The 23,881-nt window shown below is 36.6% G+C and overlaps 1 long non-coding RNA gene across 1 annotated transcript; it reads right to left on the reverse strand.

Moving 5' to 3' along the window:
* Positions 1-709: 709 nt before the first annotated feature.
* Positions 710-23,648, reverse strand: LOC125690895 (uncharacterized). The gene is made up of 3 exons (XR_007375824.1): positions 23,576-23,648; positions 4,004-4,060; positions 710-800 (listed from the first exon to the last, which is right to left on the reverse strand). It is a non-coding gene; the product is annotated as an uncharacterized LOC125690895 (long non-coding RNA).
* Positions 23,649-23,881: the final 233 nt, after the last annotated feature.

A 23,881-nucleotide genomic window follows, 5' to 3' on the forward strand; every position in this document is an offset into this window, starting at 1 on the left:
AAAGAAGTGTAAAAAACATGATTTTTAAGCCTGAATGAAAACAGGCCTGCTGAGATTATTCAACAAATTTAGAAGAAGCAGTTATTTCAAAATCTTCTGTAGAATATATAAAAAAAAATCTAAATTTTCATGTCTAGTTTTATGTACTAGCAACCACACAAAAAAATAAACTGTTTCTGAGCATGTGATAGAATATATGACAAAGAAAGAGGTGAAGCATACAAATTTTATGAGAAATTTCTCCAAAAAATCTTCATTTTTTGTGATTATTCTCTTTTCTCTTAGTTCAGTGTTGGATTTACTGAGATAAGAATATAGCATCTCCTGTCATGATGCACATCATAAAAAGATATTACTACACTTAATTATACAAAATTGTTCTATATTTTAATGTAGTAATAACATGTTGATCTGTTAAGCACAGAAAAGTGAAATGTAAATTACTCTTTAAAAATGTTAAATATGTAAACACAAAAGTAGTACAAAGAATTTATGAAGTGTTATTTTTAATTGGCCTGTATTAGTCTACTTGTAGAGAGGAAATTTGGGAACTGATATGGTAAAGAGACCATAGAAGAAAAACTGCTTCTTACAAAAAAACAAATTACAGACTTGAAACATGTTCATTACAGAATATTTTTACAAAAATAGTCATTGAAACATTCTACTGAAATATGATCTGTTATACACATTTTTTTTGTTTACCGCTTAGAAGGAGATGTTTCCTTTGATGACAGCCTCCAAACACTTCATTCTCTCAATTGTTCATTCTCCTAAGAAATAATTCATTTTCAGAATACCTAAAACCAAAGCCATGATTAAAGTCATGTTTTGGGGATTCATTAATTTAGATGCAATAAAAGAAGCGATAAATTGAGTTTTTCAGACATTTGAAGTATGGATAACATTTACAGTTACCTTTTCTCTGTGTCACTTATAAGGGGAGAGAACTCTACATTAAAAAGTACCATGAAATCATTAAGATAGGGGGCTTTCTAACTATCTGGTGGAAACCTTCAAATCTGGAATTTGAAGGTTTCTGATACCATCAGTGATAGCTAAGGGTTCCCCATCTAGTCATGGTTAAATCACTTATTTAAATCAAATTTCAATTTTTCAGTTTTCTCAGGTTTTGTAGCTATCATTATTTTCTCTTGAAGGTATTAATTAAAAAAAAAAAAAAAAAGGAAGAAAAAGGAAAAGACTGTCAGGTTATTTTACAGAACTAGATTAGTGGCTCAAATGGGTGCAATCTTTAGCAGCACTGTTCTGACTTTCAGTAACAGAAAATCATGCATTGTGTCAAATCTGCAAATATTGATGGGGAAAAAAGTATTCATCATGCCAACAATCTCCTCATACTCTGAAAACCACTAGGTAAAGCATCTGGCACATGTAAAATTAATTGACAGTTCACACAGTGTTAGAAACCATCATCCTCAAACAACAGCACTCCCAAAAAGAAACAGAAAAAACAAAAAACATAATGTTCTAATATCTAATAAGATTAATGTAAGTGTTTCACAGCAATAGTTGGCTGCACTGAAGATAATAAAGCAAATGGCAAGAAAGTTAAAATTTTAATTTGATTTTTTTCTACTGTTTCAAGGTAACTCATGTATAATGAGTTCATCTTTGCAGCAATTTATGATGTTTGAAGTTAAGTTCGAGAAACAGAAATTAGGAAAAATTATGGAAAATATTCCCATTGCAAATTAGAAGAAAAACATCATCACTTATTTATTTTCAGTTTGACCTAATCATGAACAGCAACAATTTTACTAGTTTATTTAAATTTGAGAACAGATAAGAAATATCTCCTTTCTCTCCTGGTTACTTATTTTCAGGAAAGCCCTCCTATGCACAGCAAAGAAGCAGACAGAAGATTCATAAGTCAGAGAGAATAAAACTATGAGAAGGAATGTGCAAACAAGGACACAGCTAGGAGAGAATTACTGACAATGACTTTTATTCATTCCTGTTTTGTTTCACCTTGTGTTCTCTTTTATATAAATGTCTTAAAAGTGAACTTCTTTGAAGTGTTACTCAGGCTTATTTTTGTGCTAATAAAACCTGGCTTTTGTGGGCAAGATCTCCTCTCTCTTCAGCATTTACTACTTTAAAAAAAAAATGTGTGGGAGGGCTGAACTATTCTAAATGGCTTTTTTGCCAAATGCAATCATAGAATTAAACAGTATCCAGAATGAGAGTTTTATTTGCATTTCTTTGTCTCTAGAATTACAATTCATTTGTTCTGTGTTTTAATTGCAGAAGGGAAAGGTAAGACCAAGCTAAAAAAAAAAAAAAAAAAATGAAAAGAAGGAAATAGGGAAAAATAACAACATATAACCTCTTCTCATTATTAAATATAATTTGTTTAGCTTTTAGACATTTACGTATTAGTAAAAAAGACTTTTTTTCTTTAATATATTAAAGGAAATTTACTGTAAAGGTCAAGTTCAGAATACTATGAGTTAAGAACTCGTATATTATAGTCATAAATATTTACCCGACTACCTTGTGCATCCATTAAACTGTTGGCTGGATGGATATATTACAACCTGGAAATTTTCCAATAGAGAGGAATGCTGAAAATGAAGTTAACATTAGTCACTGATGTTAAATAAATAATTTACTGTTATACTGATTTTTATTTATTTATTTATTTATTTGTAAGTTTGTTTGGGAAAGTAAAAAAAGACCGAGGATTTATGGCGGTAATGTTGGACTGCCTGAATTTCCTCTAGAGAGAGTATATAATAAGATGGGAAAAAAAAAAAAAAAAAAAAAAAAAAAAAAGTTCACTACAGTAGAAGAGTTTCTAATTTCTTTTATTTTGTTTTATTTTTAGGAAGACAAAGAGATTAAGTTTTCCTAAGAAAAGAGAGAAAATTAATTATTAAGACTTCAATTAACCAATCTATTATTTTAATTAAATATTGGAAGCTCAAAATATTCAGATGACTCATTTCTACTGTTTTTACAGGATCAATGAAAAGAGAGAGTAGAAAGAAAAAGAAGAAGAAGAAGAAGGTTTAAAGTTTAGAAGATCAGAATTACTATGGCTCTTTAGAAGTAGCTGAAGGTGCTGCCAGGGCTGTTTTAAGCCACTGGTTACATCTACAGCAACTTCTGACACTTGTGTCGGAAAGCACAAGCAAGTTCCTTGCTTAGCTTCGTTAAATCCATACAGTCATTTGGAAAGATGCTGTAAATGTAGTGATCTCTGGAGTATCTGTTACTGGCCTCCACAAAAACCTTCTATCAAGAATACAATGACAGTATTTTAAAGCTACGCTTTTCAGTTGCAGGTAAATTTTGTACTGTAATAATTTTAGCTGTCAGGACGTTATTCCTCATGTTCTATATTTAGATATAAAATGTAATCAATAACAAGGAAAGGGCTTATTAGCCAGCACCTCATAAAGAGAGTGTCTTCAGAATATGTTGGAGTTATTCTAATTTTTCTTGCCAAACTAATCAGCACATACAATAGGAAATTTATTTCAGTCTTAGGATCTAGTGTTTTAGCGTACTGTCCATAAATTGAATCTTGCTTGTTTCAAATCATTAGCCCAAAATGTGAACCCTCTAATCTTCCCAGTGTCTGGCAAATAGCATTTTCTTCAAATGACCTAAGTCTGCAGAAAAATTACATGTATTTTTCATGAAGCATAAGCATTTAATGCAAAGCCACCATCTCACGTAGGATGTTTCAGGGAAAATGTGCAATTGATACCACAGACCCAGTATCATCATGGCTAGAAGAGAGACAAAAACCCCAAAATTTTGACATTGGAGTACACAAATATTGATCAACAGTCTGTTTCAGAATCAAGTTTCAATTCAAGTTTGGAAAAGTGTTCTGATTGTGATAGTCTGGAGGAAACTGAGAAAGAAATGCCTTTTCTTTATGCAGAATAAATTTCTTCAGCATGTGAAGGTCACCATGACAGAAAGCATTACAGCACAATAATGTAAAACAACGAGTAAAATCACTTACCCTTCTTCATACTATTCCTGAAGAAATCCTTTGGTGTTAACTTTTCATCCTAGGAAACTGGAAAAAAAAAAAAAAATTATAATTAAAGCGCATCCATTTTTAGAGTAGCCTGCACAGTAGACAGTAAAGGAAGTTTTGGGAAATCAACCACATCAGAAATTACACTTAGCAAACTGTAGCTTCTATCAAGAATACAGTTTGCTACTTCTCAACTAAACAAAGTTTAGTTGTGAAGATAAATAACTTATAACAGGACTATTTTTATACTTGGCATGTTATGTCACATACTTAAAATTTATTTCTGAAGAGCTAGTTGAAAGGTTCAAAGACACAAAATCTTCAAAAGCCATAAGTATAACTGCAGGTAAGAAAGGAAGTATGTGAGGTCTTAAAAAATATATCAGCACTAGTTACCCAGCCAATTATTTTTCTAAAATTATACTTGCTGAAAGTATTTGGCTCCAAATGGAATTTGTCAGTGATAAGGCTGTTACTATTGCTCATAGATTAACATAATTTATAGAATCACTTGCCCAGGCTGAAATGAGCTCCATACAGGAATACCAAATATTCAAACAATTAACTTCCCATTCTACAAAAATGTTCATTTCTGTATCCATTATGTATCGGTAACAAATTTTACCTGATTTTGCTTATTCTACTTGTGATGTTTAGTTTAAGTAGGTCTTCTCCCTTTTTGGTATTCCTGTCATATTTATTTACAAATATTTTCACTCAGCTTCAATAGGTGTTACAAACCATGTTCATCTATCAAACTCTCGGTTTACAACTAAAATTTATTTTTATTATTCAAAACCATCCTGACCTTGCACTAACTACAACTTTCAACAAATTTATGGTTCTCAGTGTTCTCAGACTGAATGGACAGTATCCATCAACTGTATACCTAAGAATAACAACAAACTTGAATATGGATGAGATAGTTGGTACTACTAAAATATCTAACTTTGAAATTCCTCTTTTCAATCTCACCTTCTTGGAATTCTTTTTATAAACACTTCCTTGAAATAATTGATATGGATGGCAATAACACCTGTCCTCAGGACATATCAGATTTTTCTGCCTTAAAAAGTTTCGTTTCAATCTGTCACATACCTCTGTTCATATTTCAGTTACTTATAGAGCTAATCACACTAGAAATACTTGATACTGTTTGCTTCCCTGTTTATTTGTTTTTCAAGTAAGCTCATTATGTGGAGATCTCATTAGGAAGAACAAATTCTTGAGCAGAAGAAAGAAAATCATAATTCATTAGTAAGTACACTGTTTCTTAGTATGGGCTGTAACAACAATACCTAGATTATAAGCATGCTAAAAATGAATGAATGCCTGTAGCACCACAAAAACAAATGGTCTTTATAACTAAATGCTTAATGCAGAGAAAATCAGCATATTATGTAAATGAGATTCACCCTCTAAGCCAATCCAACTGATTAAGTCTTGCTGGTTTTGAATAACAGTCCCATAGTTAGCATAACTAGCTTTTATTTCTTATAAAGGTAGCAATGTTGTAAGTTTCCTAGAGAGATAGGAGCTTTCCAAAATGTGGTGCATGCAGTCTGTTGAATACATTTTTATTTTTTTTTGTTAATGGGAGAAGGTGTAAATCCTTCTTATTTTTCTTTTCTTCCACATAAACACCACTGTATTTTGTCACTGTGGAGAAAGATTTTAAAAATGCATAGCTTAGTGCATTCGTAATGCTAACATATGCATATAACACTTTTTTTTTTTCCTGTTACTAAATATACATTATATCTAACACATTTAGTCTTCAACCTCTAGATACTTTGCTCGATTAACAGCATTGGAAATGATGTTTAGAGATTTGTTTAAAAAGGAAATCTAAGGTTAACTTTCAAGAAAAAGAGGTAACAGATAAGTGAAGGGCATGAAAATGCTGAGGGTCGTGAACTGCAAAAAACTATTATTTCCTTTGCCCCTCAGCTCATGCATTATACTTGAAGACTCGGGTAGAAGTACCACACGGTATAATGTGGATTGGTGAATAAGCAGATTAGGAACTTGAGGCAAATTCTGTTATGACCACAGCAACAATACTACTCTGGCTAACAGAAAGTATTGCAACTAGAAGCGCATATGCTTTCATAATGCATGTTTTTTACAAATGCATGTCTTCTATTTCTTGGGTATGCATTTTTAATTTGATTTTGTAATCTATAGAGCTACTACTGTCATAATCATATCTGTGACTTCAGTTGAGGCATGAACAGGTGGGATATTCATATTGAACTCTATAGAGAAAAGCTTTTTTTTTTTTTTAAAAAAAATGGTTTTCTGCGGAAGCAATTGTAAAACATGAGAAATATCAAGAGATCTCTTATTTTGAAGATAGTTCAAGTTCACAGTATCATAAACTGTGAGTCACCGCAAGTATTTGCTTAAAGAATGCCTGAAGGGATTCAACTTATCTCTACCTTATAGCTGCAGCTGTCTCACACATTTAACTTTTATAGAAACTTAATTTTTCCTCATTTGTATGCACATATGCATTCACTCTGATGTACTTGACATTCTACCTATTTCTTTGTGATAATCAAACAGGGAGGTTTATGTGGAACCATTACCAAGCTGTCATCCCCTTTTTTGGTCTAAAAAAATACCCTTTATTTAATGGAGGACCTTAAAGCTGTTAGAAATAAAGCAGCTAATATATATACATTGGGCTTCCCAGTATTTCCAGCTATCATATACTGAAGGATAGTAATGAGCTTTTATTGGTTCCTCACTCAGATTATGTCTTGTCAATTAGCAAATCTCTTTGCAGCTAAATTATGTTTTTATGTTTATATAGCAGTTAGCACAAGTCATTCTTATTCATTGGTTATTTCCAAAAGATAAACAAGTAAGCAGCAAGATTCAAATGCTTACTTTTCCCCTTCCTTGTCAGGTGTTCTGTTTTATATTACGTATTCATTAAAAATATTCTGGGGGAAAGCTTGGAAGAAAAATAAAACTAAACAAAATATACCAGCTCCACACTTGCTTAGTCTTAACAACACAGATTTAGAAGTGTAGCAGATAAACATGAATATTTTGTCTTTACCTATCTACACATTGTTTGTTGGCCTTCATAAATTTACAGAAGAAACATTTTCTGTAAATGAAAGGAAACTGGGAGTCCTAAACTTGCTATTAAAATGGGATATGAAGAAGAAAGGAAGACTATTTCTCTTCAGTTTACAGAGACCAACACCTGATTAAGGCAAAAAGAGGACAATAAAACAGCAGACGGGAATATCTTGAGCTTAGGGATGTAAACAGGCTTTACCTTGGAGATGGAAAGATCATCTGAAAAAAATGATTAAAATATAATTCCATCTAGAGAGCATTTTAAGTTTCCTGCCCTATTATTTTGCAAGATTTCTCCCCTTAGACTATTCAAAGTGAGGATAAATTAATGTTACATCAGAGATGCCTGTCATCAGATGATCATAGTTATTTCATTAATAAAAGCTGCAATGCATAATTAGTGATGACTTTTTTACTGAACCTTTGTAAGTAGGTTTGAATTTATGCAAAGAACTGTAAAGACAGAATGGAAAATATAAGTTTTCATTTAGACAGTTTCTATTTCAGCTCCTCAGTGGAGAAAATTTTAGAAACAAATATGCTGTTCAAGAAATAGGATGCACAATTTTTAACAGATACAGGGTAATATTTAAATGAAAACATTAGTTCTTTTCTCCTTTTTCCTTTGTTATCCTTAGCAAGGGGACATCTGCTTGTAAGATACTGAGAAAATGTTTGAAGTGATCTGCTATAAAGTTGGTCTGTTGGATGATGCCTCCAGACTCAGAGTTCAGTAAAGCACTTGACATGGGCAAGTAAACCCACTCTTCAGGTCTCAGTCTTGAAGATAAACAACTACTCTGCTTGCAGAACACAGCTGTGTACCCAAGTTAATTCTTACAAGACATTTTTAGATCTATTTGCAACATACATTTATCTACTGGCATCATTCCTCATTTATTTGTCTCCTCAGGTGGAAACAGCTAATAGCCAAAGCATTCTGAACACCATGCAGTCATGACTAATTTATTCTTGTAGATAAGTACACTTCACTACAAAACACAAATCACAATTGAAAATTTGCAGGCACTTGGAGAAGTTTTCCCTAGCTCGCACATTAAAAAAAAAAAAAAAAAAATTCAAAAAGTTTTTGAAAATATTTTCAAAACTTAAACAGGATAGACTTCAGTTGGTTACAAGGAAAAAGTCTTTTACAGTGAATGTGGTGAGGCACTGGAACAGGCTGCACAGAGATGCAGCATAAGCCCCGTCCCTGAACACTTTGAAGGTGAGGCTCGATGAGGCCCTGGTCAACCTGCTCTAGCTGTGAACATCCCTGTTTTGTTTTTTTCAGGGAAGCTAGACCAGATAACCTTCAGAAGTCCCTTCCAACTCTGAGAATTCTATGGTAAGATAATAAGACGATAAGTGACATTTAATGAATGCATAGTGGAAAGCATTTATCCCAATTCAGAGAGCTTGCCATTAGATACTTTCAGAATATTGAGAGAAAATATTTAAATTTTTACTTTCTGCAATGCAAAATTGGGATATGAACAGAGGTCAGAGAAGAAGCATCTTTGTAAGCTCTCTCAAACCTAAACTAGATCATTCCTCACTCTATCCTACTCATAAACACAAAATCTGAGAACAGTTGAAAGAAAAACTGTGAGTATTACAGGAAATATTTAAATGATCTATGATGTATATAATAATGGTAATCTTTCCCAGTGCACACGATCATGGCTGCAGTTGGTTCTCCCTACCATATTCACTTTTGGTTGTCCAACTTCTGTGAAGAATTTTAAGGAGATTTTACAGTTTGAGATTTTTATAACTACTCCATTTCAGTTCAGAACCAGTCTGCAGTTGATGCTTCAACATTGGATACAAGAGGTCCAGACTGTTTCTGATGTGAAAGTATCAAATCTGCCACTAAATTTTTAAAAGACTTCCACTGAGAGTTAAGTGTAATGTGCTCATAACTTTTATCAAGGCAAATCTTTTATTATTTCTTTTCTTTGCAGTATTTCAGAAAATATTCAGTCAACATCTGACCTTCCACAGATTTTCATTCAGCAATAATAATTTTTTTTTTTTAATCATCTATTTTGTTAGGAATAATAACATTTCCATTCAGCTATGGAATGATGATAGTCAGGTATTGCTACTGAATGAACAGTAGCAATGAACTCTAATACACGTTAAAAAAAATGCAAGTTATTTCTTCTGCGGTACAGATTTTTTGTCAGTTTTTGAGTTGCTGTCACAAATAATGCAGCTTCAGTTGAAGTTTATATAATGAAAAATACTGCATTTTTATTCTGGTACTACATATTTAAAACCAAAGTTCTTAGTTAGCCTTCTGTGTGTTTAGGTTGAAACTATATCTCAAAGAAGAATTACATAAAAGATTATTCTCAAGAAGTTTAATCTTGAAGATTAAAATATAGGTATAGATCAAGAAATCTATACCCACATGAGGTACAGTGTCTGAAGACTCACACTGACAGATTTACCATATTTTTTGTTTAACACAGTTGTCTACAGTTATTAAAAGAAAAAACTGACAGCTTATATCTTTTCTTCTCTGATAATTGTCTTGGTGTAATGCTACAATGGAATGGAAAGTACCACAATAATAGCGGGACACCAAATTCTTTGGCAAATGAGAACAAGCCTGAATGCAGCAGCTGCGGATGCAGAAATGAAGGAAGAGCCTCAAGTAGTCAGGGATCTCAAGCAATAGATGCCCTTACCTCCACCGCCAATCCTTAAAGGAATCCTGGGATGGGGTGGATCCTATCTCTGCACCTTCTGGCCACTCAGGTGCATTGCATGCAGCAGAACTCCCAGAGTGGGCCCTATTTTTCCCCACCAGGTGCTCAATAACTGTTTGAAGCCATGACTTAGCATTTATGCTACACTTGGGTTGCAGCACTGCATTCTTACTTTTTTTTTTTTTTTTTTTTTTTTTTTTTCAAATCATTTTACTTCATAGTGCTAATACAAAGGTCATTTTCCCAGATCTTAACGTTGTTGACTGTCAGTTATTTTGCCTTCATGCACTAATTTCTCCCTCTCATGTTAATGTTATCCACTGGCCATAATCTGTAGGGTCCTTGGTAACATGCTCCACTTTAAACTGTGATTAAACTCATGATTACTGTGATGCCAGACTCTTGGTCTGCTCACCCCATGTCATCACTTAATCTTCAAATAGCGGATTTTTTTTTTTTTAAATAACCACTCTACTGTTTTCTCTCCATAAGCACTCCAGTATTTTTTTTTTAATCAATGTTTAATCAGAATTTAAACTCTTAAACAAGTATGATGGCAAAAGGTTTTCGTCACCAAGAGTGAAATGAATGATTGCATGACTTCTGTTTTCTTTTTGTTCCTCTTTACAGCAGAAGAAACTATTAAATCAACATTTATATAAAATAGAATAGATATGAAGTTTTACTAGGTAAAAGATTTATTACTTCTTTTGTAACTAACTGAGAAATTGTTGCTTTTATTCTCAGCTCAGTGTTGCTAGGCATAGAAAACTAAAAGCAAGAAAGTGTATCAACTTTATGAACTGTCTTTTCGTTCTAAAAGCCTAGAACCACTAACAAATATGCTAGAAAGATGTTTAATGTTCACAAAGCCTGAGCAACATTGAGACTTCAACAGCAAATGCAGACAAATGAAAACCTTTGACTAACATTCTTTAGAAGACTATCTCCCAGTAAATACTAGTAGTACACCTTTAAAAACCTTTTGGAACCTGTATTTGTGCTACCAGATAATAAAGAATCTTATCCGTGAAGTCATACTTACTTTCAAGATTAGAGATCACGCAGTATATGCAGTATTAAAACATTGCACAGAACCACCCAAAAATCACAGCACATGTCTGAGAGCACTGTCCAATGGCTCCTTGAATTCCAGCAACTTGGTGCCATAATCACTGCCCTGGGCAGCCTGTTCCAGAGTTTGACCGCCCTCTGGTTGCAGACCCTTTCCCTAACCCCCAGCTGCCCCTTCCCTGATGCAGCTCCATGCCGTTCCCTCTGGTCCTGTCGCTGTCACAGAGAGCAGAGCTCAGCACTGCCCTCCACTCCCTGTGAGGAGCTGCAGCTGCCATGAGGCCTCCCCTCAGCTCCTCTGCTCTGAGCTGAGCAAACAAAGGGACCTTGGCAGTTTCTCAGATATATCTTGCCCTCCAGGGACCATCACTATCTTTGAAGCTCTCTTTTGAACACTCTGTAATAGTTTTATGTCCTTTTGGTAAGGCCTCACCAGTGCAGTGTAGAGCATCGCTATCACTTCCTTCAACTGGCTAGGAAAGCTCCTCTGCTGCCATCTGTCTCACAGCAACAGAATTCAACAGAATACTGGCGAGAAGATTCAACTTCTACTGCCGTACCACCAACCACTGCCCCTGATGTTGTGGGTCAAGATAATAAAATAGGGGATATCACTTTCAAGGCAGCCACTGGATATTCGGGATTGCCCTGACCCTCACGCATCACCTTCACATGGCCTCATTGAACTTAAGTTCACATGGGCTCGCTTTTTAAGCCTGTTCAGGACTCTCTGCATGGCATCCCTTCCTTCTATTGTGTGAATTGCACCACACAGTTAGGTGTGGTCTGCAAACTTGCTGAGGGTGCACTCAACCCCGCTGTTCATGTGAATAATAATGAGCGACAGTACTGAGAAACTTATAGAAGCCCTGCCCTACCAAACCATGGGTCCCCCCTGTGCCAGGCACCACCACAGGCCTGTGTCCCAGCCCCATTCTCCAGAAAGTGCTTCGCGTTGGAATCTGGGGCTTTCCTGGTGTCGCACAAAACACTCTTCAGTTCATGTACAATACCCTTTTCCAATCTCACAATGACAGTGAGCGAGATAAAGGGAGATTTGATCCCTTAGACTAGAAATAGCTGGGGAACACAAGGATTAAGGAATGCTGTCAGAAATAAAATGTCATGAAATTCCTTCAGACCGGGGTAAAGGAAACCAAGCAACAGAACATACATAATGAAAAAATATAATAATCTTCATGACTACACTGCACAAGCAGGATAGATGGTCAGACTTATTATCTTCAGAAACAAAACAGACCGCAGCGTGAAGATGGGGGAACCATGTTATTATTGCCCTAGAGACCACAAGGAGCATAGCTAACAAAAATCCAGAAGTGAAAGGGCTGATACATCATGAAGGCTCTCAGGGTTTCTAATAGCACTTAGCACAAACAGTGGAGAAAAATAGAAGATGTCAAAAGCTGAACAGAAACACATTTTCTGTTATATCTTTCCAGTACCGAAGAATGAGGGAAGGTAAGTGTAAAAGGAGACATTAGTCATTCACCAAAGATGATCCTAAATATATGAAAACAAACCACTCAGAATACTGAAACTGAAATTTTTGGTAGGAAAAAAAATAATCAAACAATTAAAAAAATAATAAACAGTGGTATAATTTCAGTTTCTCATATAGTAACACAAGACTCAAGCATTCTGATTCGCACAATGACAATCTTCCAATGAACCACTGTTCAAGCAAATTATGTATATAAAGTAGTAGCAGAACAAGAAAAAAAACACACTCAAAAACATGAACAATGTTCCTGCTAATTAGATAACATAGAGTTAAGCAGCCACTTGAAAATCAGAGTTGTGGTCTTGTTTCTAAATCCTTCCTGATTCACACATGGATAACAGCTTAGGAAATTGTGAAGGATTGCTGAGTAGCAGGTAAATTTCCACTTTATCTTCTAAGAGTGCTCTTTAAAAATGAAAAAAATAACAGAAGAGACAACATTGTCAGTAAGACCTATTGTCAAGAAGCGCTCTGTACAGAAACTTTGCCTACAGAAGCTTCTTTATTTACAAATATATTCCCAGTGTTACAAAATGTTTATAAAGCCTATAGTAAAGAATATTGCTAGTTTTATTTATTTGTGTTTATTTTGCTTTTTAATATTTCGGTGTTACAAAATGATTACATCTGTGAATACTGATATTTGAATATATAGATATGAAAAGCAATATGTTTATGTGTGTGCATATATGCATTAATTATGAGGTCATTTAATTTATTTTCAAGCTTATTTATGAAGATTTTAATTGTCTGAGCTCTTAAAAAAGTAGAAACTAAAAATCACAGAGACAAAAAAAAATCTAGACTTACTGTACATCGATTGGGGCAGGAGAATTTTTTCCTTTTATACTATTTTCAGAAACACTTGTGAACTTTATTTTTTCAAATGACTGAATACCTAATAGTATAAACTCCCCAGTGCCATCATGTTATGCTGAATAGTAGTATTTATTATGTAACAGCAATATGAATGTGGACTTCTGCTGCATGCAAGTAGTGTTTAATACAAATGAGAAATGAATCACTGATTCATTGCAAAATTGTAACACTGGAAAACATGGGACTCAGGTAAAAAAGAACAGAAGTTACACTACCATTAAAAATAAAATATCTTCTGATCAGAATACTTGTACTCCTTAGAATTGATAATGAAAATCTGATGTTCCTAGAAGGAACTGCATTTTACTCTAGTTGTCTGACACATATAGCATGACTTATATAAGTACCTACTCCACAAACTATTAAGGGAATAAACATGGGTGTTCACACAGTACATTGTTTAATTTAATAGATAAAAATAATAAAACAGGTAAAAACAGCGTTTTAAACAAAAAGAATGAAATGAATCATGAGCTTTAAAAGAGAAATTACTGAGACAGTATTTCAATCCAACTTCCATCCTGCTGCTTAGTTTGCTGATAGGGAACAGGGCAAGGTCTCACCTGGAGAGCGAACAGCCTTTAAGGGCACTGACCACAGCTTTTTACTGCTTGATGGAAACATCGAGTTAGAGAATGTGACAATGCCTTTTCCAAATGCATATGCAAAAAAGTGGTGTAAAACAGGACATGGCCTGTGTTTGTTGAAGCATCTTACTGAATTCATAAAGATGTTAATAGCAACAGAATATTGATGTATTTAAACCTGACTTTAATTGTTTTTCTTATTTCAGTATTGCCTGTTTACAGGAGGATTTTCCCACTGAATTAATTTACTCAGTATTCAGTGAGCTGGAAACGATGTCTGAAGATGCAAATATATTTTCTTTACATAAATTATTTACATTCACTGTTTTTGCCAATCTTGCTGATTTTCAGGTCTACTTACTTGCTCCAGTGATTAACATAAGGATTATATGACATCCATAAGCACATAGAGATTCATAATTTATGAGCATATACATAACTGTTCACAGTCTTTTAGGGCTGGTGCTGGGCTGCCAATGGAACAGATCTTCCAGATGCTACTTGCATAAGAGAATTTTCTTTAAACAGTCAGTCTGACAGGATGCATTTTTAAAATGTAAATGCAGAAGTCTAAATTTCTATCTTGAACAACTCATTTTTGCCAAAGCTTATTTTTTTTATTTCAGTTTTGCCAGTGGTTTATTACATTTGTACTCTTCAGCCTTTTTTCCGTTTTCTTTTCCATCAAGTTACCTGACGGATTTGACTTTATCTTATACATTTTTGAACAGAAAACAAAATTGTAGAAAACATTTCCTGTAAAAAAAAAAACAAACTGTAAGTAGTGCCAATGGCTCACTCTGGCAATACTGGAGATAGAATCATAGAATGGTTTGGGTTGGAAGTGACCTTTAAGATCACCTAGTTCCAACCTCCCTGCTATAGGCAGGGACACCTCCCTCTATATCAGGTTGCTCAGAGTCTCATTCAGCCTGGCCTTGAATGCTTCCAGGGAGGGGGCATATACAACCTGTTCCAGTGTCTCACCACCCTCACAGTAAAGAATTTTCTCCTAATGTCTAGTCTCCTACAGTTTAAAACCATTTCCCATCATACTCTCACCACATACCCTTTCAAAAAATTCCTCCCTAGCCTTCCTGTAGGCCTCCTTCAGTTACTGGAAGGCTGCTAAAAGGTCCCCTCAGAGCCTTCTTCAGGCTGAAGAGTCCTATCTCTCTCAACCTGTCCTCTTAGGGGAGGTGCTCTAGCTCTTTAATCATCTTCATAGCCCTCCTCCAGAACCACTCCAACAACTCCACATCCTCCATGTTTTGGAGGTTCCAGAACTGCACACAGTACTCCAGGTGGGATCTCAGGATAGTAAAGAAGAGGAGCAGAATTACCTCCCTCCATATGCTGGTTACACTTCTTTTGATGGAACCCAGGATACAGTTGGACTTCTGGGCTGCAAAATGCATATTGCTGTCTCACATTGAATTTTTCATCAACTGACACTCCCAAAACCTTCCCCTCAGGTCTGCTCTCAAGGCATTCTGTACCTGTGCTTGGGATTCCCCAGCCCAGATGCAAGACCTTGCACTTGGTCTTGTTGAACTTCTTGAGGTTGGCATGGGCCCATCTCTCAAGCCTGCTCCAGTCCCTCTGGATAGCAACCCTTCCCTCTAGCATGTCAGCTGCACCACTCAGCTTGGTGTCATCTGCAAACCTGCTGAGAGTGCATTTGATCCCACTGTCCATGTCGCCTACAAGATGTTAAATGACACTAGTCCCAGCACCAATTCCTAAGAAACACCACTCATCACTGGTCTTCACTTTGATGGTCTCCATCAAATCCATTTTTCATCTATTTGGCTACCAGGATATCATGCAGGGCAGCGTCAAATGCTTTACACAAACCCAGGTAGATGACATCAGTTGCTCTTCCTTTATCCAATGATGGTTTAACTCCATCATAAAAGACCACCAAATTTATCAGGAATGACTTGCCCTTGGTGAAGCCATGTTGATTACCAACAGTCACAGAATCACAGGGTTGGAAAGGACCTACAAGATCATCACCATTGCTACTACAGACCATAAACTACTAAACCATATCAATAGCTCCTCATCCAGGCCCCTCTTGAACCTGCCAGGGACAGTGACTCCACCACCTCCCTGGGCAAGCCATTCCAATGCCTGACCACTCTCTGAGAGAAAAGGTTTTTCCTTATGTCTAATCTAAATCTCCTCTGGTACAACTTGCAGCCATTACCCTGTGTCCTGCCCGTTGCCTGGGAGAAGAGGCCAAATCCCTCTTCATCACAACCTCCATTCAGGAAGTTGTGAAGTGCAGTGAGTTCTCCCCTCCTCCAGACTGAACAATCCCAGCTCACTCAGCTGCTCCTCATAAGACTTGTGCTCCAGACCCCTCACCAGTTTCGTTGCCCTTCTCTGGACACATTCCAGGGCCTCATTGTCTTTCTTGTAGGGAGGGGCCCAAAGCACATTACTTGGGTGCAGCCTCACCAGTGCTGAGTACAGCGGAATGATCACCTCCCTGCTCCTGCTGGCCACACTATTTCTAATGTTGGCCCTCTTGGCCACCTGGACACACTGTCAGCTGATGTTCAGCCAAGCATCAACCAACATCCCCAGGTCCCTCTCTTCTTCACTGAAATGAGTCTGCATCCACCAGCTTTGCACTCTCCCTTCAGGTATTTATGAACAGAAATTTCTCCAAAAGAAATGCCTTCTATTTCCATGGAAACAGCAACAGATATGAAGAGCATGGTAACACTGCTTGACAGAAGCTCTCAACTACAAAAAACTCTTTTTTTAAAAGACAGACACCACCATTAGCTATGCATTTTTACCAACAATGAACAAGACCTTGCATGCTGCGCTTCTAGAAATCTACACCAGTGGAGATGACCTACTGTTGCTGTTTCCACTGCTGAAACACACCACCCACCACCTGACTGTGCACATATCCACTGTTTGGTCTCCATAAACGTTCAGCAAGCAATCTCCATAAATTGTTCAGCAACTGAATATCAATGGGTGCAATTTTCCCATGTGAAGGAATTCAATGACACACCTTTGTCTTATATGCACTTCTATGTCAGATATCACTTTGACTTCCCCATCGCCATCTGTTGCGTGGCAACAATACGTAATGGAATACTAGTGGAAAGGTACAATCTCTAGTGCCATACCACCAACATCTGCCTGACACTGTGAGTCAACATAATAAAATAAGAGGCGTTACTTTCAGAGCAGGCTTTGTATACTGAGGATGTCTCCCTGAGCTTTCTCTTTCCTAGGCTGAACAGTCCCAGCTCTAAATACCTTTCCTCATGTGTGAAGTACTCCAGTCCCATAATAATCATTCTGTAGCCCTACGTTGGACTTCCTCCAGTATCAGTGTAGTCAGGTCTTTTTCTGAACTCATGGTTTAATATTTCCCTGTATACATTTATTGAATTCCTTGAAATTACATTAGAGCTTTCACAACTTCATGATTATGTTGACTGTTCTGAAATATTGCTGGAAGAAACAAGGCTCCCATGGGCATCCAACCATTCAGTTCATAAGCTGCATAGTATTTATGTTATTTTATCTGTTAATTTCACTTTATGGTGCCCTAGGCTCTGAAAATATAACTAACCCGTGTTCTGTCAAGTAACAGTAATATTCACAGCAGGCAGCTAGAGGGAAGAACATCTGGAGGACATATTCTGACACCATGATAAAGAATGAAGAAAGGGCACTATCACAATAGTATCTTGAATAATAAATTAATTAATAAAACAAAACTAAAGGCTATATATTGGTCAAACTAGCCTCCAGAGCTTGAAATGGATCAAATGGCTTAATTGGCAGTTGAGGTTTGAAATGAAAAGGGAGACAGTTTTTCCTAAAAATCTTTTGCAACACACCAACAGTTTTGATGTATTATATGTAATGAGTGGAAGAAATTTTTATTCAGACAGTATGATTGATCCCCAAACAACCCAAACAGAAAAGTTGCCAAAAAAAGACAAAGAAATGAAAAAACGTTGAGCTTGTAAGAAAGGAAACAAAAAAATACACACGTATAATCCTATTCTGTGACAATAGGACATGAACTGAAGTAGTCCGATGCCTGCAACAAGTAGGAAGAAACATCAAGTGACTGCTAGATGTCTGCAGAAGTGATAAAGAGATATTAATACTCCTGATTTGGTATTCTATAGAGTATTTGTGAGACTTAGAACTGTGAATTATGTGGATAGAGAGCAGTGAAAAATTAAATCAAATGAAAATCTTGATCTAACAAAATTGAAGAATAGCACTAGGAATCAGGAAATACCACAAGAATCAAGACGATCTTATGGCAACATTCAAAATCTGATCAAGTATTCTTTATTTCAAGAAATTCTGAGTTCTGTAGTAGATATAGAGTTGATCTGATATGTACATGTGTTGTGACCTTGATAATAAAATCACATGTCCATTGTATCATTCTTGTTGGGACAGAATTGTTGTTCATACTTTTTGTAGGGGCTCTCTTATCCATCTGCTCAAAGAATCAACTACTTCAGACCACCTATTATAGGAAAAGCTAAACTAGAGTTCTATAATTTTAAAATGAAAAAACAATGTCCATTTCAAATGCAACTATTTCTATTGTTATGGTCACCACATCTTAAGTGTTCCTTTCATCTATAAAATAATCATGCAGAATCATAGTATTGCTCAGATTGGAAAAGACCTTAAAGATCATCAAGTCCAACTGCAACCTAACCATGCTACCGTAACTCTAACAAGCCACCATCAAATCACATGACTGAGTACCACATCCAAACTGTTTTTAAATACATCCAGGGATGGTGACTCAACCACCTCCCTGGGAAACCTATTCCAGTGCTTAAACACCCTTTCTGTACAGAAATTTTTCCTGATACCCAAACTAAAACTCTCCTTGGGAACTTGAGGCCATTTCCTCTCATCCTATCACCAGTGAGAAGAGACCAACCCTGCTCTCACTACAATCACTTTTCAGGTATTTGAAGAGAGCAATGAGATCTCCCCTCAGCTTCCTCTTCCCCATACTAAACAACCCTATTTCCTTCAGTCACTACAGGGTGCTCTCCAAGACCCTCACAAGCCTTGTTGCCCTTCTTTGAACCTGCTCCAGCACCTCAATGTCCTTTCTGTATTGAGGTGCCCAAAACTGAACACTGTACTTGAGATGGGGCCTCACCAGTGCCGAGTACGGAGGCAGGACTACTTCCCTAGTCCTGCTTATGTCATGGTTCTATGTTTTTTGTTTTTGTTTTTGTTTTTGTTTTGTTTTTGGGTTTCAGTATTCCACATCAAAACATCATGTAGTGTACGGGGCATTAAAGTGTCACTGCCCCAATTCCAAGTACCTATCCCTGTACATTACAGCAGTCACGGGATCTGACCCTTCCGGGTGGGGGGGGCGCTCTCTTGCTGCCTTGCAGTGGGTGCTGGAGGGTGCTTTCCTAGCCGTTCCAAGCTTTTCAGGTTTGAATCGGTCCCGGGAACTCTCTCTCTCTCTCATCTTGTCTGATTTATTCATCTCAATTGCAATTAAATTGTATCTATTGTGTTATCTTGTATTCCAATATTATAGTAAAATAAGTTTTCCTCCATAGATTGTTGCCGCTGTTCTTCTCCTCCCTTCCTTCCTTCCCATTTTTGTGGGACTGGGCTGGGGGGGAGGGGGGGAGGGCAGAGGCCTGTCCCCCCTGTCACGGACATAGATTGATCTGGTCAAATCCGTGACAGCTTACCACACCATTCCTGATACAAGCCAGAATGCCATCGGCCTTCTTGGCCACTTTGGACAGACTGCTGGATCATATTCAGTCAACTGTCCATCAGTACACCAAGGTCCCCTCTGTCAGACAGCTTTCGAGCTACTCCTTCCCAAGCCAGCAGGAAGGAACTAGCTGAAAAACTGAATAGAGAGATATAAGCAGTTTCTACTCCTTAAAATAGCAATTAGTTTAATAACATTTTTGCCTGTGGTTATCCTCTTTTTTCTTGTCCTTCCACTGGATGTAGCTCACATCCTAATATCTAACCTAAATCTCCCTGCTTCCAGTTTATATGTCCCGTTTAAGTACTAAAATGCTACAGTGAGTTTTCCCTAGAGCCTTCTTTTTTTCCAGGCTGAACAACTCCAACTTTCTCAGGCTATCTTCATAGCAGAGGTGTTACAGCAACTCTCCTGTTCATGGCCCAACAGGCCAATATATTCTTACAGTGGAAGTCCCAAGGCTGAACGCAATAGTACAGAGGACACAGGAGGGAGTTAAACTTTCCAATCTGAATATTCCAATGGTACTAATGCACAGAACTGTCACAGTAAATATTCTTGTATCAGGAAATTTACCACCATTCTCCTTAGCAGTTTATCTGCACAGCCCCAGATCTGGCTTTATTGAACTATATTTAAACAATTGCACTTCTTTGTACAACACAAATTTGTTAATTGTTTTGCTAAAATACTATAGTCCCTTTAAACTAACATGAAAAGCAAACTGTGTACATTTTAAATGATAAAAAATGATATATTATTCCTAGTGGTGTTTCATGGTAGTCTCCCAATCAATCTTACCCCAAATAAACCCATCTAATTATAATTTGTAACACCAAGGATAAGACAATGTCAACGGTACAGTAATTTTAAGTCTTGTTGTTTAAACAAAAAATGATTATTATTCAGAGCATTTGACAGTGTTCCTTGTTATTGCATCAGTTTGGGACACAAAAATATTTGCTCACCGGGATGTCCTTAAATGTTCTTCTTGCTTTTGTCTGAGGTATATTTTTTGACTCCCAACTTCCCTGTTAAATTTTTCCCCAGAGCATCTGGTTAGGATAGATTTACTACAGCTAAATTTCTCTATCCAGGTCATAGAGTACTGGCACAGGTTGTCCAGAGAGGCTGTAAAGTCTCTTCCATATAGACATTCAGCAGCCATCAGGATATGGTCCTGGGCATTCCTACTGGAGTCAGGGTTGGGCCTGATGCCTTCTAGGTCCCTTCCACCTTTGACTATTCTGTGATTTTTTTCAAGGTAAGATTTATGAAATAAATACTCCCAGATGCTGCAGATGAAAACTGGTTCTGACTCTTACAGGCAGCTATTGTCTCCTTCAAGTGAAAAGTCTTTTCTTCAAAGTGTTTCCAAGAAATGTAAGTAAAATACACCTGTTTCCATGAATAATACTATGGGACAAAGTTCCTGACCATCCCATCTACTTGGAAGGAGAAGACACTGACAGCATGCATTTGGGGATATCAGGGTATCATTTCTCCTTCTCTGCAGCCCTTTTTATCTCTTTCTCGGGAAGACCAAATTTCTCAGTACCTGATAAGCACTGTGTGCAAAATAAATTTGTTTTCTGAACTCCTAGAATGTAATTCTCTCCAGTACAGGTGAAGCATGAAGCTGTAGTACGAGTAGTTTTGGATCCAGTATATAGCCCTTGGTGTTATAGGGGATGCTTTTACCTCAAGTATAATTACCTCATGCACAATTCAAAAGGGAAGAAACCAGTAGAAACTAATTTAATCATCTTCTACAGAGCATTTACTGAGATAGACATAATGCAGTTTGAATGTTACATAACAAAAATAATCACTCAGTAATCTATTACTTCACACTGCCAATGAATCACCTGACCACTTCATTGCATCCTAGTCAGAAATAACAGCACAACCCTTGTACTTTGGTGAAGAAGGTTACATATATATGCAAGTTGTGGAACACAAGACAGATTACAAATTATTAGAAAGGAGAAAAAAAAGAAACACTATTTTCAATTAGAATATGCTTTTGACAGATGTAAAGTTAGCTCAGCAGCTCCGAGTCTTTGGAATCTTCTAATTTCTTAATATATATGCAATATAACACAGCCTTTCATTAGTAAATTGTTTTCCTTCCTCAGGCTTCTCTCTGGTAAAATGGCATCTATTTAACATTATTTTACATTTAAAGATAATTTTGTAATGGTGAGCTGGGATATCTTATTACAACTCCACTTTAATAATGAAAGCTTCAATATGTTGTTTCTAGTGTTTTAAACACCTTGTAATTGTCCTAAATCTCCACAGTCAGTGTAATCTCAGGTTAATGCAGTATGCCCCAGTTTGTTCTTCGATTATAAACTGGAAGATAATGAACGTTAATATTCCTGCCAGCAATTCTGAATACCTTGCAGGCATACTGATGTATGGCAATTCAAGTATCTTTATCTATTCCTTCTTAAATTTACTGAAATTATGAGAGTATGTGGAGACTAGGGAGTTTCACTTCTCCACTATTTCCACAATATTAGATTTTTAGTTTTACAGCTACTTACTCCCAGTTCTTGTCAGCAAGAAAGTCATATTCTTTTCAGCTTTTCATCTAATTCTAATTACTTTCCTTTGTACAGTAAGAAAAATAAACAAATGTAAGAACTGCACAGTTACTTCACATATAAACCTGCTTTGTCCAAAAAATAACAGAAAGGTTATTCCATTTGATACACGAGTGGAAGAGAATTTCATGATCACGTTCTTGCAGCTTTGGTATGTGCAACCTATCAAAAATTAATCAATTACCATCAAATGAGATAGTTTATTCATTCTGTTTTAACCCCATTGGAAGATTATCCTTTAACTTTACCAACTTTGTATACATTACTTCTAACTTGAACATATTAATGTCCATTTCATTAAATATCATCCTTATTTACAAATAATCCCTTTATTGGGGAAAAAATAACTTCATTCTTTTCTACCTTTATCTCTACAGGCAGTAGTTCAAACCCTCTCATAATTATTTCTGCTATGTTAAATTTTTTTGCACTGTTTACTGTCTTACTGGGTAACCTGCCCCACTCGTCTCACTTTCTATAACTGATTTAGCTTCCCAATTCTGGAAAATGCACAGTAAATGTGAGGAAATATAAGGAAAATACCAAGTAAGTTACATTAGAAGTTACTACCTAAAAAAAAAAAAAAAAAAAAAAAAAAAAATCTACCCATCATTGCCTCTACTGTAGCCAGATCACTGCACAGTCAGTGAGAAAAGCTATCAGTGACCCCTACAGTTGAACTACAGGTCCCTAATTCAGGGTGAGCTGACCTAATGTTATAGTTATCCTTCATGATGACTTTCACCATTAAGAGCTTGCCAAGGATACACAAGTCTTGCTGTCTTAGCTGGCAGTAATTTCAGCACCACAGAGAAAAAATGAGAAAAAGGTAAAACTCATGGGCTGATGCTTTAAGAAGGCAGAAGAAGAAGGAACAGTAGTTTTGTATATACAGAGATTTATCACAAGTGATGCACAACGCAATTTCTCAGCACCTGCTGATTGACATACAACTAGTTTCTGACATACACCAGCTTCCCCACAGCCAACTTCCTCCAGTTTTATAGCTCTGCATGTTGCTTTACGGTATAGAATATCACTTCACCCAGTTTGGATCAGCTGTCCTGGTTCTGCCTCCTCCCAGTTTCTCACTTGTGGAACAGTGAGAGAAGCTGAAATATCTTTGACTCAGCAGTAGAACTACTTTAAGCATTAGTGTGCTATCATAGTGCTCAATGTGACAGAAGGCACAGCAATAATAACATCGTAGCAAATTCCCAGGCTTCAGCAAGCAAGGATATGCTCAAACGCAGCAGCTGATGACACAGAAATGAAGAAAAAAATAAATACCTACCTTCAGAAGGTCTCAGATAGACAAGGATCTCCAGTAAGATACCAATGCCCCTGCTGACAGGACTTGCATGAGGTTTAGGAAGGGGTGGATCCTGGCTCTACCCCTTCCAGATATTCAGGTTCATTGCATACACCTGAGCTCCCCTGGGCTGGCTCTGCCTTCCCCCAAATCACAGAATCACAGAATCACAGAATTGTAGGGGTTGGAAGGGACCTCCAGAGATCATCGAGTCCAACCCCCCTGCCAAAGCAGGTTCCCTACAGTAGGTCGCACAGGTAGGCGTCCAGGCAGGTCTTGAACATCTCC

This window comes from Lagopus muta, chromosome 3 (assembly GCF_023343835.1).
Source record: "Lagopus muta isolate bLagMut1 chromosome 3, bLagMut1 primary, whole genome shotgun sequence".
Lineage (NCBI taxonomy): Eukaryota > Metazoa > Chordata > Aves > Galliformes > Phasianidae > Lagopus > Lagopus muta.